Source organism: Rhinolophus hipposideros (assembly GCF_964194185.1).
Source record: "Rhinolophus hipposideros genome assembly, chromosome: 18".
NCBI classification, from domain to species: Eukaryota; Metazoa; Chordata; class Mammalia; order Chiroptera; family Rhinolophidae; genus Rhinolophus; species Rhinolophus hipposideros.
Window position 1 is genome coordinate 43,940,679 of NC_138064.1, and position 20,034 is coordinate 43,960,712.

The 20,034-nt window shown below is 35.6% G+C and overlaps 1 protein-coding gene across 1 annotated transcript in view; it reads right to left on the reverse strand.

Annotated features, from left to right (window-relative positions):
- GNAI1 (G protein subunit alpha i1) overlaps positions 1-20,034 on the reverse strand; it is an 83,255-nt gene that overhangs the window by 34,218 nt on the left and 29,003 nt on the right. The gene's annotated exons all lie outside the window — the stretch shown is intronic.

Genomic DNA, 20,034 nt, shown 5'->3' on the forward strand with positions numbered 1-20,034 from the left:
AAAAACTGGTGGCACAAGACACTTAGTTACTTTGCAATAAGCATCTCTTAATGGCTGTGGATCAAAAAAATCCTGAAATCTGTTTAACGTTAAACAGATTTTAAACAGTGGGGAAGGCTTTCTTACTAATTGAATTTCTACCTAATTTCTTGCTAGTCACAAGACACTCTGAGGAATATATAGCGTAAAGGAAAAAATGTTGAAAAAAGAACTCTTTCAAAGCTTAGCAATTTGTGTAATTGGTTTTCAATTTTCACTTCCATGTACACAGTTCTAATAGAAAAATTGCAAATGTTGCACGGTTATGGTTCCAACATTCTAAATACCGGTATTCTTTCCACATAGGTGTACAGGGAAGAGTTAAAGGGTGTGCTCTACAAATCAAGTCAGCACAGTCATGTTTGAGAGACTGGCAGAAAGCAGTATAATAAAAAAACAAAACAAAAACCTCAAAGTTAGTGGACATGCAGGGAAGGGAGAAAAGGGTTCATTTTCCTTACAGTACTCAGCTAGGCAGCTACAGCTTTTCGCTTAAATTCAGAGGTGAGATTAAAATGGTAGGAGCACCCTCTTTCAAGAAGAAACAAAGAATATATAACATGCATTGGTCTGGAAAGATCAAAGTACGTGACCACTGCTTGGTCACAAGGCCAGGCTGGTCAAATTGACTCAGTGGCCTGTAAAGTAATTGTCAACAAGCTGGTCACTGTGAAATGAGTGAGACTTCAGGGCAGTATAACTCCCAAAGAGCCAAGAACGCGTGGAGTGTGGTTATGGTAGGCCCTTAACTATAAAGACAAGGGTGGGGTTACTGAGGGGGTCCCCTCAGGCTTCTCTCTAAGGAGGAAGAGGCTGATAGAAAATTGCATCTCTGAGAGCAAACATTTAGCCCAACAGATGTATGAAGTGGAGCTCAGCATCTGATGAGAAGGCACCACACAGAAGGTGGAAGGGCAAAGGAGAATTCCACAGTAACAGGGAGCAAGCACTTGTATGCAGTTTGAGGTCTCATGGACCCGGAAATGGAACTTTCATCATGTTCAGACAAGGAGTGGATACTAAAAAAGTAAAGTAACCCTCGGCTAGGTTCTACTTCCTTGAAAATAATTATGCAAGTTACCATTATAAAAATAATAATCAAATTGTACCTGCTCCTGATTTTGTTGAGAGACAGTATAGGAAATTTCAAGTTTTAACTGCTGGCAAAGTTTTAAATTAAAAAAAAGAAAACTTATGATTTCAGGAAATACACTTTTTTCCTCCAAGAAGATTCTTTTTCCAATTTGCTGTTTAGGGTCATATTTATACCATTTAATGCCTGGCTTCAGGGCTGTAAATTGCCCCAATTCACAGGCTGCTCAGCAGCTATTAAAATGCTGATTTAGTCAAGTTATCTTATGCTAAATTCCTGACACTACTACTCTATATTTAAGAAATCCTACTTTTTATGTAGAATTTAACAGTTTAAACTTTTTACATCGAATAAAACTAAATTACAATTTAAATTGGAATAAAACCAAATTAGAAGTGCATTTATAGTCACTTCTGATTACAGTAGAGCTACTGTAAGATTAACAAGATCAAGGTCTTTATATTTAAGACAGAAGCAAATAAAGAGACTGTAAGGGCAAATATAAATTAAAAATAAGAGGCTTAATTATCCCGGTCGAAAGGAAAAGATTTCCCTCCCCTCTTTCTTAGAGCATTTATTTTAGAAAAATTATAATTGTATGTATTTTCTCACTCTCTTTGAAAAATATGTGTGTTCCACACTTTTGGAAACTATTTAATTTTAAATAGGCCTTTATTTATTTTTTTTTTGGTCAGATTTATAATCCAGGATGTCTTTCTAGAGGACCTGGGAGCCATTTCTTTGAAATGTAAATATCATTGAACAAAACATTTTACAAACTAATATACGTCAAAAACATGTGTGTATATATATATATATATATATATATATATATATATATACATACATATATATGTGTGTGTGTATGTATATGTATATACATACATATTTACAAAATAATCACTTCGGATACAGTGATTCATCCCCCTCCCGCGCCAAAAGAATGAGATCTAGGCTCCAATGAAATCTGGCCTTTTATGTGAACCCTATGAAGAAAAATCACTGTACTGAAAGGATGATGTGAAAGCTGGCCCACAGAAGCCACTTTCCATGATAATATCATGGAAGACACCACTGAAAGGGGCCAAAAGAGGGAAGCAGCCCTGAGAGACTGATAAAGCCAGGCTTAGAGAATCCTTAGGCCACCCCTTGAGCGTTGAGATGAAGTCCTACTTAGGGAAAACATTTACGATTTGCCATCCGAATAGGAACACTTCTGAGAGTTAAAGGAGGCACAAGCATAAACCAGGACCAACCTGGGCAAAGCCAGAAATAAATATATCACTCGAGTCATAACTGAAGACAATTTCACCTTGATGTCCAAGCTATGAGAGCCAGGTATGAGTTTGTTTTCTGTGACATGGATCCAAAAAGAGTTTGGACTAACCCTGTGCCAAGTAGTATTACTTTAATTATCTTGAGCTAATGAGGGAAAAACAAAGGAGGTTAATGATGCATTTAGACTAAGAGAAGGCCAAATGATAATTACTGTATGCTTTACAAAAGAAAGTTACAGAACTTTAGAGAAAAGATTGAGGAAATCAGACATTATATAGCACACTGTAGAGGAGGTATGCTTGATCCAAAAAGATCATTCTGCAAGTGCAATTTATTGTGGCTAATGTATCATTATTTATCATACTAACTTAGAATTTTTTCTTTTTAAGTATATATATATATATATATATATATATATATATATATATATATATATATAAATTTATAAAATTGTTCTGTTTTAAAGTTCATATACATCTTATACACATAAGGAAATGATGCTCCCAATGACAGTTATATACTTATGAAAATAATTTAGAACCACACAAAGGGACAATGTTCTCCTTCATAAGGGAACCAACCATACATTGCTTTGCCTAAAACTCAAGTCCATTCATTTGTTCTCATGTTTTTTTGCTCAGCTAGTTACAATTAATGACTAGCAAATAACATACACAAACTTTGTATATCTTTTCCTATATCAACCTACCGTTAGTTCTCCATAGGGCTCTTTCACATTTCTGAACATGTGTGAGCAAAGGCACTGACTGCCTTTGTTCTCAATCATCTTTTTCAAGGATGTTTATATAGAGAACAGTCTTAGAAGACAATGTCTCCGGTTGGAGCAGAGGGCAGGTCTGTTTACTGTACAGTATATTCAAGATAACGTATCCTGTGGGACAAGGTCAAGCAGGCTTACTGCACGTTATGAAAAAAACCTGGGGAATCCCTAAGTTTAGGGTTCCTCTATTGCAACATAATGCACTGCTTGTGTAGCCATCACCTGGCTCCCTTAGGGTAGCAGGGCTTGGTAAATCACCATAAATGCTGATGCTCTAGCAACTGCAACTGTAATAAAGTTCTCTTTGTTTCTGAACCAGGAATCTCATGTCTTCTGCCAGCATCCATGAAACTGCGGTAGATTAACTTGTTAGCTTGTAAGTAGAGTACAGCCTTAGACATTGAACAGTTCTTTCATGCTGTTTTGCTCAATTTACAATTAATTCCTAAATTTCTGGCAACTACAGACACTTCCAGCCATTGTCCCTAAACCTGCACTTAAGCTTTTTTTTTTTCCTTCCCTCAAACGGCAACTCAAGGTTTGTCCAATAAATCCAAAGAAAGAGAACAATGGTTCTCAAAGTATGATCCGAGGACCAGGAATAGCAGCAATACTTAAAATATTCTCAGGCCCCATCCAGAATTTACTGAATCAGAAACACTGGGAGTAGGCCAGCAATCTGTGCTCTAACAATCCCTCCAAGGAGTTCTGATGCAGCCACAGACTGAGATAGAAAGTCAGCTCCTTTTTTTCTTGATTAGTGATCAGAATAATTACTCACTTAGGTGTTGGCTAGCTATAAACAATATATAACTTTTATAAAATAATCATATTTCTCTCCTCTCCCCAAAAAGTGAGACAAGTAACACTGTTTTACATTTCTACAAATAGAATATTAAAAGGAAGCTGGATTCTCATATCTACTTCTGCATTTAATATGGTGCAATGTATTACTTTGGTTGAATATATGAACAAATCCATTTTAACATAATTATGTAGTTAGGGAAGCAAGAGCATTTCAATAGCACTTTTAGATAACTGTGGATAGTCTTTAATTCTGTGACAAAATTTTAAAAGACTAGCTAAAAGTTTGGTTATAATGCCTTTTATATTAACCTTTTATACTTTGATACTTTGAAATCAAATGGTCTTTCACTTGGAATGGATACTTAACCCATGTCTGATCTAGAAATTAGTTCACTGATTGCTACAGAATTGAATATTGATATAATTTAAATATACAAAAAATTGCCTTTCAATATTATCCATAATTTCATCAGAAGTAGCTTTAGGTCTTGGGAAGATGTCGAGCCCTAGTGTTAGAGACAAGTTTTCTAAACTTCAAATTTCTGTGTGTATGAGCAAAAGCTCAAATTTTATTATTGGCAACAAATACTGTTAGCTGTTTTCCTTAAAGTGACAGACTAACTCTGTCAAATCCCCAACTTGAACTAACCATAATTTATCATTCTTTCATGTAAAAATGGAATTCCAGGAAAAGAGCAACTAGTTCAATTCACAACTCAATCACACCACTGCTTTTCTTCAAGCTAACCAACACGCTTCGGGATACACAGAAGTATTTTGGATGTATTTCCCATTTGGTCACACAGAATATTGAAGAATTGTGTACCTAATGATCCAGATTTAATAAAAATAACGACTGACGACTTCTGCGTTTTTTCTCACAAGTGCACAGCAGCGGATACAATGACTACTAGTATAATCGGGTGCTGCTGACTTGACTCAGCAGTTTGACTCATTATTACTTGGGTACAATCAGAGCGAACAACAACAGAAAAGGCAAACAATATCATTGTATTATTATCACAATAGTCTCAGGGACCTCCAGGGTCTACGGGTCACTCCTAGAATCGTTGATTTAATGTCTTTCTCACGCACTGGACTACATACAAGCTATGAGGGAAGTATCACCATGATGTATCCCCAATGCTTAGTCCTATACTTAGCACATAGCAGGAGAGCAATAAACACGTATTCACTGGCTGGATGACAGAGAGGGAGGAAAAACCATGAAAAAAAGAAAGAAAATGTTTAAGTGAATATTTATAGGAACTGGGGAAAAAGGAGACTTTTTCAAAAGACCACGAAAAATAAAGAAAAAGTATGGTGGAAGCTTGTGATTGCCCGTAAAACAGGTTCTCTCCTTCTTCTATTGTAGTAAGAGTGGTGGTTTGGAACATGGCAGCTAGAGACTACGTTTCTCGTCCTCCTTTGCTGCTAGTAGTAAGCCACATTACCACTTTCTCACCAATGCCATGTGATGTGTGTGTAAAAAGAAAACACAGCCAAGAATTCTCTCTCCTGATCCTTCCTATGAACTGGAAAACGGGAGTGACTACGGTCTTCTTCCAACAATGCCCAGGGCACAGTGGGGTAATACGAAGGCAGAAACTTGGTCCCAGAATGCCCAGGTGAGGCGCAGCACCCCAGCACTACGTAACCTTAGATTTGTTACATAGGGGACCTAAACATCTATCTTCTGAGGCCATGATCAGGTTAGGTTTCTTGGACACAGAGCTTGGCCTTTATGTTGACAAATTTTTGAAAAAGTTGTCTAGATTAAAAAATACAAATATATAAACATATAGATTTATAAACGAAACAATCTATAAAGTGCCAAAACCATAAATAAAGTGGAAAGGCAAACTACAGAAGAGGGAGAAATATTAGCAATTAATGAGTATCAAAGTGTAGATTTAATTCATAATGAAGTAACATTAATTGGCAAGAAAAATACCAATATTCTAAATGGTAAAAAACACAAACAATTTATAGAGAAAAAACAAACATATATAGTATTTTAAAACTATCCATATAAATACAGTTGTTTCTCAATATCCATGGGGGATTGGTTCCAGGACCCCATTTCACACACCAAAACCCGAAGATGCTGAAGTCCCCCATATAAAATGGCCTAATATTTCCATATAACCTGTATTTGCATACAGGCGACAGCAGGGTATGCCCACACATCACTTCTTTTGCATGGAGTCAACATAGTGCTCAGTGCATGGCAAATTTAAGTTTTGCTTTTTGAAACTTTCTGGGATTTGTTTTTCCAAATATTTTTCATCCACAGTTGGCTGAGTCTGTGAATGGAAAACCTATAGATACGAAGGGCTGACGGCTAACTGTATACATATATTCATGCAAAAAAACCTACAAAGTACAAAGAAATACACTAAAAATTAAGTGTTCATATCTAAGTAATGCAATTTTATTCCTCAAAAATTTCTGTAACTTCCAAATTTTTACATTGTACATAAGTCTGCATCAAAATTATGTAATTCATTTAGAAAAATTTGGTCATAACTTTCCCATGATTAAATCTGAATAAAGTCATCTTTAATCTCGCTTCTTTCAACTCATGTTCCTATCTCATAGCAAACATAGCAAATTACTTTTACTCCGAGAAGTTTCATGGCAGTTCTTGCCTAATTCTTTCCCCCTACTTTCTCCAAAGTGGAGCCCCTTATGAACATGAGCACTAGAAAGGACCACACATATATGTAGAAAGGGGAGTCCCTGGGGTTCAGCTTTCCTAACCAAAGCCCTTCCAATTTTCAGGGAGTGTGGAGACTGAGACGACAGACACTGGGCCTCCTACTTGGCCCAATATAGCAGGTGGAACAACGACCAGGAGACTTAGGTGAGAGACTGTGAGGTCTGCACTTAGAGGCAAGTCACGTAGGCTGGCTCTAAGCTAGCCCTGCGTTCTGACACCAGACACGTCAGTGGTGCTGCCAGGAGCACCCAGGTGGGAGCCAATGCCCCGAAGGTCAAGGAGGCACGCAGCGCACATCACATCGAAGGCACTGGACTCCGTCCTTGCTACGGTGCACTTCAGTAAGTCACTGTTCCCCACACCAAGCTGGGAGAACAGCAGGAGGTAAGGGTGGCAAATGAGGAAACATTTTTATCTGAATGCTATATAGCTGCACTATTTAAATGATCAGATTGGACTAAATAAAGCTTTGGCAACATTGTGTAATTCAGAACATTTTGTATTTTTTCCCTACTAATCAGCAGGTAGGGGTTCAGCAGGAGGTCGGTTGATTTTAGGCTAAATTAAAAATAGTGTAAAATAACTCTTGTAACCTTCACTATTAACACCTAAGCAATGACTTCGAACTATATTTAGAAAGAGATGGATATTACACTTTCCTCTATTAAACAAGTTTTACATACTATCCTATTTCCCCGAAAATAAGACCTAGCCAGACAATCAGCTCCAATGAGTCCTTTGGAGCAAAAATTAATATAAAACCTGGTCTTATATTATATAAGACTGGGCATATATAATATATAATATAATGTAATGTAATGTAATGTAATGTAATATAATATAATATAATATAATATAATATAATATATTAGACCTGGTCTTATAAGTAGAGTAAAATAAGACCAGGTATTATATATTATATTATATATTATATTGTATTTATTGTATTGTATATTATATTGTATTATATTATATAAGGCCCAGTGTTATAATAAAATAAGACCAGATCTTATATTAATCTTTTTGCTCCAAAAGACGCATTAGGATTGAACTGTCTGGCTAGGTCTTATTTTCAGGGAAACTCGGTATCTCTATTACCTGATCTGAGGAATTCTCATACCAGACTTGGAAGACCATGTGTTCCAAACCTGCTGTGAGCTAATATCATTCTCGCACCACTTGAAACATTTCCTTTCAGGAAGCAGTCCAAAGCATATACAGGACATCTTACTGAACGTCGCAGATAGGTTCTGCGGCTTTAAACAAAACAACATACAAGGAAGCCAATTTTACCACAGGCGATTGATGTACACAAGAGTTAAATTCCTATGGCATCTCATCAACAGCATAACCAAACGACTGAATGAAACAAAGTTCTTCAAGCGCCTGCTGTGTTACAATTCCTCTCTTTTATTATCACCAACTCATATTAAATCAATTCTGTGTAACGCGACACTTTCGGTGTATATAGCTATACGTGTACCTGAAAAGTTTTAATTAGATTCTCATTCAGGCAACGAAAGTGATTTAAGCAAGAGAGAAAGAATGCCATTTCTCCGTCGTACAGCAGTCCCAGTGTAAGCCATCTGGGGCTCACGGTCAAGTTGAAAATGTCAGGGATCCAAGTGCCTTTCATCTTGTTGCTCTGCCATCTTCAGGACAGGGCTTCCAACTCAGGTGTAGATATCTACTGGTAATCCCACCTGTACATGCAGCTGGCAGTCAGTGGGAAGGAGAATAAGTTTGGGAAGTGGAGGAATGTGCTTTCCTTGTAAGGGTACAACACAGGAGGGGCAACCATCATTTCCACTCACATCCCCATAAACAGAACCTAGCCTCCCGGCCTCACCTGGCTACCAGTAAAGCTCAGATAGAGTCACTAGCTGTGTGGCTCCGTGTCCACATAGGTACCAAGGGACACTGGACACTGGGGTATAACCAGAAGTCTCTGCTGTACTCCATAAGCCTATCCTTTCTTTCCGTTTGCTGTCTGTTCCCCTTTGAGTAAAACAAAACAAACAAAAAAAATTTTTAATGAAATATTATGCCGATCAACATATACAAAATAAAAAAATTAGGTTTTGTTTTCATCATTTTTATTTTTTGGTTTTCCTCCAGACAACTAAGCTGGGTATCTTGGAAAGACTCAATAAACCAAGCTGTTAAAAATGACTATTGAATTAGAAAAGTATGAGACATTATTAAATAGAGAGGAGAAAATTATTTAAAATCTGGAAGGATTATTCAGATTTCATTGCAGGTATCTTTCAATTCTCTCTTGAAAGAAACAGAAACTAAAATTAAGGGGATAATTTTGAATATGCAAAAATGACAAGTCTGAATTAATTAATCATGCTAAAAAATTGGCAATGATCCTATATCAAAAGATTGCTGAATAAAGTATACTTACATATTTTTCAACTAAAAGAAAATATTCAAGGTATTTTTTATTTATTTATTTTTTAAGGATTTCCCCTTAAGGAAGTAGTTTTTAAGGATAAATTCTAATCCCATCTGTACAGAGGAAACTTCCCCAGGCACAACAACATACTCAAAATATATTTAACCTTCCAATTTTTATGCTCCTCCCCAAACTACTTTTCTAAAATGTTTAAATTTGTATCAGCTCTTTATTGCAAATTTCTTATCATGGCATTCAAAGGATTTTAGGTTTGGACCCAAATGCCTTTTATCTCACGTCTTTTACATACCTGTAATCATTCTCTAGCCATATAAACCTTCAAAATAATCCATGGAATCACACAGCCAGAATGCTGGCATCTTTGTGTCAACCATCACGTTAGACAATCAAGTCAAGGTTAAAACATGGGTCCCGATTCTAGGAAGTTATATCCAGAACATAAGGAGAGAATCAAGGAAATGAACCATCACAACATTTTTTTCTTTTATTCAAAAAATATGAAGGAGGTACCCACTGTGTAGCAGACACAACACTACACACTAAGGACAGAACGAGTGGGAGGAAGAGTTGTGGTCTCTGGTCTCACCAGCGGGAGGAATAGGTGTCAGGAAATACTTCAGGTTGGGTGGGAAGGAAAGGCTACTGCAAGGAAGTGATTAATACACGCAGACAGTTTACTTAACATACCAGCATCTGCTACTAACTCATGTTCTTATCTCATTGCTGCATTAGTAATGAGGTGCATTAAAAGCACCTAGTACTTCACTGGAAGAATTAAATTAGAAATGACAGTAAAATATTACAGAAAAGTTAATACAAACAAAATGTGCACAAGTACATGTAATTCCCAAGTACAAGAACTACAGCCCTGTTACACTTTTAATTGGTCCACTAACGTCTAAAATACCTTCCTGAACTATTGTTCTAGGAAGGACACTGATAAATGGGAGTCTGGCATAGAGGACTATAAACTACTGTACTGCATTTGAAGAAAGGCCGAGGGAGGGAGGAATGCTAAGGAGAGAAAAAGACTAGGAGAAAATGTAATGTCTAATAAATAGCTGAAGAGCCCTCTCACATGGGAAGAGAACATACACTGTGTGACACTCAAGAAGGCTGAATTAAGATCAATAACAGAAATTACATAGAAACAAATTAGGTTCAGTAAAAGGAAAAATGTATCCATAATCTGATGCCAGAATTTATAAAACATCATCTGTCAATAGGATTGTTATACCCCCTATTCCACTTCTCTACTCTAGGAGGCATGCATATGTAGTTTCACCAGATGTCATTTTACATAACTAAGATGTAAGTTAAAAAAAATGGGGCAATTCCCCATTTCCCACAGTTAACAATACGTTGACATACAATTAACATTGTGTTAATAGGGCAGATCTCATGTTAAGTGTTCTTACCACAATAAAGTGTTGGGTGGGAGGGTGGAATGGAGGAAAAGAAGAAAGGAGGGAGAAAGGGGATGAGGAGGGAGGAACTGGGGCAAATACAGAACTCTGGATTACACTACTGAAAATCGTTAATTTCTACTATCCTAATTCATGAGTTGTGTTAAAATGTAGGTTTCCTAAAAGCAACAATAATAAAAGATAACACTGAATTCATATATTCTGAACACAGCCAGTTTCTGCAAAGGGTCAAAGTCCCATGAAAACAAAAGACAAGTCTTCACTGCTTTTTCTCATCAGTTCTCTCCACCAAACAAGAGTGCGTCTGAAAATGATAAATAACATGGCAGCTTTAACTAAATCCCTGCATTTCTTCATGCAAATTTACACACAGAAACTTAAAAGTTTATAAAAAAAGAAAATAGGAAAAAATTCCTGAGTAAATATCCAGTAAATTGATTTTTTACAAGGAAATATTTATCAAAAAACAGGATAAATAATGCACCAAATCCCTCATGATTGGCCAGGACATGATAAAGGCCGTCCATCAGAAGTTACTTAAGATTCAATCTGAGGATCTGGAAGAAGAGGACTTACTCGGTCCTCCTAATTTGAACACTTTAGTTTCTACTTGAACCATTGCTCCAGGATTATGGAAGCAGAAATAGTAAACTTCTTAAATGCCAACTGGATTCTTGTTTTTCAAACTGTCTTTATGAAAGCACTACTACACTCACTATAAGAGGTACTGATTTCACTGATGTTAAATGTGAAAAATGTATTATTTTAGAGTTAATGAAATATATGTCCCCTTAATTCACCCTCACTAATGGATCTAAATGCCAGGTTAGGGCTTCCATTAGAGATTTAATATACTTAAGTTTTAAGAGTTAGACTTAAAAATCATGAAAAGCAACTCAGTACTAATCATCATTAGGGAAATGCAAATCAAAACAACAAAAAAATACTGTACTTCACACCTATTAGGGTATCTAAAATCAAAATATCAGATCATAAAGGGTACAGGGTTTCTTTTGGAGGTAATAAAAATGTTCTAAAATTCATTATAGGAATGACTGCACTATAGTGCAAATATACTAAAAATCACTGAATTGTACACTTTAAATAGACAAATGCTATGGTTGGTGAATTTTATCTCAATGAAATTCTTTTAAAAAGATAATAAAAATGTAGTGATAAATAATTATAATTAAAATTTAACAATAATATATTAAAGGCCTGATTACAGATATTCCATTTACCTCATTCCCATGAAATAAATTGTCCTGAAACTTTAACACTTGGTTCCTTGCTTGGATAAGACCAAACCTGTTCTGTTATAAATAAACACTAACATTTACTGAGTGTCTACAACGTGCCACAACTTTTTGCTTGCCTTTTTTTTGACGTTCAATATTTTATATTAATTTCAGGAGTACAGCATAGTGATTAGACAACTATGTAATTTACAAAGTGATCCCCCTGACTAGTCTAGTCCCTACCTGGCACTATACATATTAAGAGCAAACCTTTTCTTACTAAGGTTCTAAAATGGAACCTTCATTCTAGCTCCCCTTCTACTGTGCAGCATTTCTGACTACAGAGTTTGCTGAAAACTAGTGATTTTATCTAAAACAGAAGTCCAAAGAGTTTATACCTAGCACACAGGTGAGGATTGTTATAAGAGAATAATATATTTCTACTAGTTTAGTGGAATTCTAGTACTAGTAAAATAGTCTCTCAGGAGGAAATTTTTGCCTGTAGGTCTTTGGACTTGCAAAAGTTAAAAGAATTTAGGCCATTCACAGTCAATTTAGAGCTTCATTAAAGAGAACCAAGGGGGCTACCATATTGGCAAGTGGATAGAAAAGTCACCCCTAGTGCTAGATGTAAGACGTGGGACCTTACTAAAATTGTTATGGCTCCAGTAGTGATTCTTGCTCCCTATTTTAAATCCGGTAATATTTTAAAAGAGGAAAATTACCATTTTTTAAAATTCTGACAAATAGTGAAAATAAAATTAAAAGAATAAGGAAAAGAACTACAGAAAGAGGGTAATGATAAAATTATTATTTAAAATGGATAAGATGAAACCAATATAAACCAATACAGAATAAGGATAGAACAAGCAACAATAAGGAAACAAAAATAAAGCACAAGAACTGGCAACAAAGGAAATACACAAACCTTCAAACATAAAAAAATAGTCAATTGGACTCATTACCATACTAGCCAAACCAGTATGGTAAACTATAAAAATGGTGTGTGAGTACACTCACATACTGTTACTCAGAGTAGAACTGTTACAACCTTTCAGAGGGCAACAGACAATATATTTCAAAAGCCTTAAAAATACCCTAATCCAAAACACTATGATTTTTTTTTTAGCGCTCTATCGTAAAACATTTATACATTTTAACAGTAAAAAACCAGTATAGTCAATGTAAATGTCCAGTAATAGGGAGTTCATTAAACAAATTATAAGATAGCCATATAAGTATATTTTCATGTAAGTTTTAAAATTATGATGCTCTCCATGAGCCAACACAGAAAAATTTACAGGATACCTTATGCGAGAAAAAGCAGGCTATGAAACTGTATGGATAGATGAAATACATATCTGGAAGGATATGCACCAAACTATTATTCCTTGAAGACAGGATTATGAGTGTTTTCATTTTCTAATTATATATCAGTTTTGGTAAATTCTTTCTATAATAATAACATATTTATACTAAAATTATAATAATAATCTTACAACGGAAAAATAGCATTCAAACCAAGTAAATAATATATCAAGTGGTCAGGTGCAAAAAGAGATGACATATGATGGTTAAAAATGAGAAAAACAGAAAAAGGAAAGTAATATTTAAGAATAAAAATGACTATAACACAAATTAGAAAATAAGTAGACTATATTAATAGTAAGATAGCTAAGGCTATGAACAATTTTGAAAGTGAGAAGTTAAAAATCTAGTATCGTAAATTAGATATCCACATGCAAAAGAATAAAGTCGGACCTTTAACTTACACCATATACAAAAATTAACTCAAAATGGATCAAAGGCCTAAACATAAGGGATGTAATATGAAACTGGTACAAGAAAACACAAGGGGAAAGCTTCATGGCACTGGATTTGGCAATGTTTTCTTGGATATGACACCAAAAGCACAAACAACAAAAGAAAAAAGAAATAGTTAAACTGGGCTTCATCAGAATTTAAAACTTGTGTATCAAAAGATACTAAAAGAAAATGAAAAGTCAACCCACAGAATAGGAGAAAATATTTTCAAATTATGTATCTAATAAGGAATTAACATCCAGAATATATACAGAACTACACGCAGCAACAAAAAGACAAGTCAATTAAACATGGACAAAGGACTTGAATAAACATTTCTCAAAAGAAGATACACAAATGGCCAATAAGCATATGAAAACATGCTCAACGCCACTGATCGTTAGGGAAATACAAATCAAAACTGCCACGACATACCGCCTCACACCCATTAGGATGGCTACTATGAAAAAGACTGTAAGTAACAGGTGCTGGGAAGGATATGGAGAAATTGAAACCCTTGTACACTATTGATGGGAATATGAAATGGTGCAGCCACTACTGAAAACAGTATAGCAGTTTAAATATTCTAAAAAATAAGAATTAAAAACAGAATTACCATATGATCCAGCAATTCCACTTCTGGGTTTACAACCAAAAGAACTGAAAGCAGTCTCAAAGAGATATTTATACACACATGTTCACAGCAGTTTTATTCACAGTAGCCAAAAGATGGAAACTGAAATGTGGATCAATGGATGAATGGATAAGCAAATTGGTATATAGATACAATAGAATATTATTCAGCCATAAAAGGGACATTCTGATACATGCGATGTGAATGGACCTTGAGGACAGTATGCTAAGTGAAACAAACCAGACACAAAAGACAAATATTGTATGATTACACTTACGAGATACACGGAATAGTCAAACTCAGAGACAGGAAGTAGAATGGTGGCTATCAGAGGCTAGAAATTGGGAGTTACTGTTTAATGTAATGGTACAGAGTTTCAGTTTGAGATGATGTGAAACTTCCAATGACAGACAGTGGTGATGGTTGGACAACAAAGTGAATGTACTTAATGCCACTGCGCTACTTAAAATGGTTACACTTAAAAATGGTTCATTGTAAGTTATGTATATTTTACAATAAAAAAATATAAGTGTTTCTGGTGTTTGTATGTATAGGAGCTTGTTTCTAATAAACAGCACAGTAATCTTAAAATCCAGTAAATCAGTGAAAGGGGTTAAACATACAACTAGAAATGTCTTAGAGCACCTTTCACCTGCACAGGTTCGTGTAAGTTTTTTGACCTAAGGTAGAGCCTAGGGCTCCAAGTCGCTGGTCAACTTCTACTGGAGTGGGCACAGGGCAGTGATTCTAAACAAGGATGGTGCCGCTCCATGGGCAGTGTAATGAAATGTATGAGAACATATTTGGTTGTTGGAGTGGCTGGGTGGATTACTGCAACATACGAAGCGACACCATCAATGAAGCATTGTACTGTGTCCTGCACAATTTTCTAATGACCCTCTGGACACTTCTGTTGTTAAACAAAATGTTCATAATCTGAGTCTAGAACCAATTCTCATTTCCCACGTAAACACAAAGACCTTTTGCATGGCTTTAACATATACTGAGTTTCCCCAGGAATGCAACTAGTACTACATAAATGGAAAGAATGTACCTTCATCATTCAGAAATTTCAGAAAAGATGAGCTTCATTTCTGACAATCACATTCTCAGTGGCACAGCTATTGCCACTGGCATGTGTAGCAAACTATAATGATTCTACAAGTAGAAATAAGTATCTGACTTTTATAATGACTTGTAGTTGAGCATTTACATACTAAAAAACAAATTACTTTCTTTTATTTCCTTTTAATACATTAGTTAAGGTGTTATACTGATTGCTTCTTAATAAGTACATAAAGATAGGTTATTACCTACAAATTTTGTGTGTATATTATGGGACGCATTAAAATTATTTGCTACCAAATGGGGCACTGGGTCTGATAAGGATGAGAACCATTGCTCTAGGGCAAGTAAAATATGGACCTTTTCCTTTGCTAAACCCCTGATGCCATCTTCAATTCAGAAACCCAGACCTCCTTCTCAAACAGAGAAAAGAGAAGCTAACTCCATTTGCCTTTGCTGAACATTACAGACATTTCCCACAGAACGCAAAGCATTCAAGAAAGAATTTTCTTCTCTTCCTCCCATCCATCCAAGTGCAGTGCTCAGAGGCGTGATACCCACCAGCCAACGATACGGAATGTCAGAGCATCCTGAAATTAACTGTAAGGCTGGACAAGCACCACGTCCAAGTTTCTTTCCAACTCCAAGAAGCCTATGCAAATACCAATGGTTCTCAGGTGACTTAGGTTATGGAACACCCCAGTAAACAGCAACCCATTAACCCTCTCACACTCACTGGTTGTTTACAATGCCATCAACCTTACTGGCTCTCACAGGCAACATAAAGCTCCAGGTGATTTACCCCAATGGTTACATGCACCCGTCACGATAACCTTTATGGGCCTTGCACCTGGAACCTGCTGAGGAACTGTAGCAAATCCCTTTTAAGAACCACAGGTATATTTCACAAAGCATTATTTTCATCTCTAACCAATAAAATTAGAAATAGTGGGGGAAAAAATAAAATCGAAAATAATTTCATATGTATTATTGTCAAAACTCCCACATAGTTTAAAAGGACTAAAACTAAATTATAATATGCAGTTAAAAAAACAAAATTAGAATGAAAACTCAACATAAGTAATGATAAAGTTAACTTAGAATATTAAATGAATATAAATATGCAAATATTCACAATGGGATTATCTGTAAGACTCTTCACTCTCTCCAACAGTGCTCTATACAAAATCATTTATAGTAAAGCAAATGTAAAATGTATCTCTACTACTAACTATACGATTATCTATTTTGCAAAAAGAGAAATGATCTGAATAGCACACTGCACTCTCAAAAAAAAAAAAAAATTGAAAGCTCTGTTTTTCCCAATGAGCAAGTTATTATCCAACTCCACTTTCTGAAAGATTTGCATTTCTATAATCATGCTTTTATCATAATTACTTGTTTCTCACGTAAGCATGAGAGTTCCCCTCAGAACAAGAGATAATATACTTTCATTTTTACCTGCTCAGTGCCTAGCATATCTAGCGAATAGCAAGCACCATGTTTTTGTTAATGCACAAAAATAACGAACTACCTTTATAGTTCTTACTATGTGATAAGCACTATGCTAAGCATTTTGCATTCATTTTTTCCATCAATCTTAATGAGCGTTGTGTCATTACCATATTATACAATAAATGGTAAAATTGAGGCTTAAAAAAGATTTAAACAAGTCGCCCAAGGTCTCACCATTTGTAATCAGAGATCCAGGAGTCACAGGTTTTATATTAATTTCAGTAAATTAAGTACTTCTCAGTAAAGTACAAAATAATGAAGGTCAAAGGGGATGAGACACTGTCCAAGGGGTGCAGTAACTCTTATGAAGATATTTTACATATTTACTTTAATATTTTTTAATTATATCTATGATTTATTTCCAAATCAGAAAAAAAATAGGTATGAGATTCCCAAATAGCATTTGTTCTTTTGAGATAGATAACATGAACTGCTTGATAATACTCTACTTTTTAAAAAGTACTATAGTGAAAAATACCTGCAGTTATAGAATAATTTAGCTAAAAGAACTAGTAATGAAATATTTAAGAGAAAGCAAAAATAAATGCGTGACATTCAATTTCACAACAGACAGAAAAAATGCCCTGCCAAAACTATTAAAACAAATTAAAAATGAAGATTGTCATTAAAAAGAATTTATCAAGTATCTCCTATTTAAATTACTAAGATATTATACGAAGTATCCATGTTATGTACAAACACAGAGTTTTATTTTTTATACACAGTAATACACTAACCAGCACAGTCACTTTTCCATTAGCACATTCATGATGGAATGCTAACAGCACTTTAAATCACAGAAAGAGACGGCATAAGAATGACTCTAATGCAACAGATCTGTAGATGTGAAGTGAGATTTGTGAAAAGACAGAATTACTTAGCAAGAAAGGACTTGCAAAGGTCATCTAGTCGCTTTGTCAGCCTTTGGGAGCACTAGAAGACTACGCCATTACTGAGATGAAAATGTTATTTTTGGACTTTAGAGGGAGGAAAAAATCCAACTTCCTCTATAAAGCCATTCCAGAGACAAACAATATTTAGAATCATAAAATTCCTATTTATACTCAATACAAATCCTCAAATAGTTCAGCTTAAATCCATTTCCTTTTGTTTGGTCTCTGTGGAATGAGCAATACAGTTGATGATTATAATACATCCTCACATATAAAGTCTTCAGCTTTCTCTTTTTTTGGGGGACAAATACACCATCTTTAGCTTTTCTCATAGGCTTTATTTTCTAACCTATTATAAATCCTTTTCTCTGATGCCTCTCAATTACTCTTATAAGGCCAAGTGAAAAAGCAGGTGGTACACTAATGCTCTGAAATGTCAACCAGCTATTAACTCATCATTCTTGCTTCTCCAATTGCCAGTATTTTTGTAAAGTCATCCAATGAAAGCTGAACAATCATGAAGAATGTTACAGAAGAGATGGGCAAGGAGGAGTGGGAAAATCAGGTAAGCATAAAATCAATTCCTGACAATTTTGAAGATATCGCATGTAAAGGTAAATTGTAAACACTCAGAAAAATCACTAGCATGAGGAAGTACAACCGATTCACTAAATAAGGTCCGTCTGGTTTTGGTAAGATTATTAGACAGGGAAAAAAGCATAACTATACCTGAGACTTACAGTAGCTTAATCTCAGCAAGGCTTTAACAATATATCCCATAATATCCTTGTGCTCAATACAAGAACACAGTGCTAGACTAGCTTATTTAGGTGGGTTCCTATCTGGTACCTATTAAAAGAATGATTAATAAATTACTATGAGTGTGAATAATGTGCTACAAAACGCATACTTTAATCACAGGGTAAAAAAAGACAAGGAAAATCACTATCTCTAAATATATCAAAACTCAATAATGAGCTAGAACAAATTGTCTTAACATACATTCAAATGGACATAAAATACAGAACTTAGATTCAAAACGTCCATTTCTCAATGTTATTGGTTTGTTCTAAACAGTTATGTAATGAATTTCAGTGTAATAAAGTGCCAACAGTGAAGTTTGCTAAACACAAAACAGAGTGATGGAGAATCTACCCTAAACAGACTCTATTACTGGAGGACACGTAGAGTTCAAGTGAAGTCTAAGTACTTGCTGTTGTGTAAATACATCTGGGTTTTTTCCTAATAGGTCTGGACACACACACAGAGGGACCCTAGGAAGCAAAGGTGTCTGGGGGTAATGTGATAAAGATGATTACAGAACTACAACTATTTAGCCTAAATAAAAGAGCGAGGGGTTCTACAGTCCAAACATGTAAAACATTTTCAGATGCTCTACATAAGAGAACTGACACACACATATCCAGAGGAAAATGCATACAAGGCCCACAGGGACAAATGCACCTGAAATGTGTCAGCCTCCCTCGGGTGGTCTCAACGAGTCAGCACTGAGTCTCCCTTCAAGCTGTAGTGGAATTTGGCCAATCTCTAAAATAAATCAGGCTTCACAATTTTTTTTAATTTAAATTTCATGAACATTTTGTGGGAAGACAAGGAATGAGATTTACAACACACCATGCATACTAGAAACGTAACACTATTACCCCCACACATCCATTTTTCCTTCCCGTTTCTCTTCACTGAAAGTCACCGCAACTCTCTTCTATTCTGTTTTTAATAGTGTCTTAAAAACAATCAACCATGCTCAGCTACACTAACTCCTAGTATGTGGTAAACAAGGAACATGTATTGTTTCTCCCAGGTATTTTAAACATCTCTCCCCCAACCTCTAGGAGGTATTCGAAGTATTCCTTCAATCCAAGAAAGGTTTCCTTTTAGGTGGAGAGATTTCCCACCGCTAGCGAAATGGTAGCTACAAGAGCAAAACCTCTTTGAAAACACAAACCTGCTGAAAATTCCACTGATTTTGCTTGTGCAGCACCAACTCTGGAAGAAATATGTAGCACAGTTCTTTTGCTGCTGTTATGTTAACCTGAACATATAGATGTGTACCCTTAGAGATGCTGAGAAGAGCACCTGTGATTTCCAGTCAAGATGTTGGAGTAGATAAATGCTGTGCATGCTTCCTCTCATGATGACATCAAAACTACAAGTAAACTACAGAACAGCCATCATTGAGAACTGCCTAACATCTACGTGAACCAAAGCCCTACAACTACAGACATACAGAAGAAGCCACCACGGGACTTAGGAGGAGGGGCAGAGATGGGATGGGCTTGTTCCACACCCATGTGTG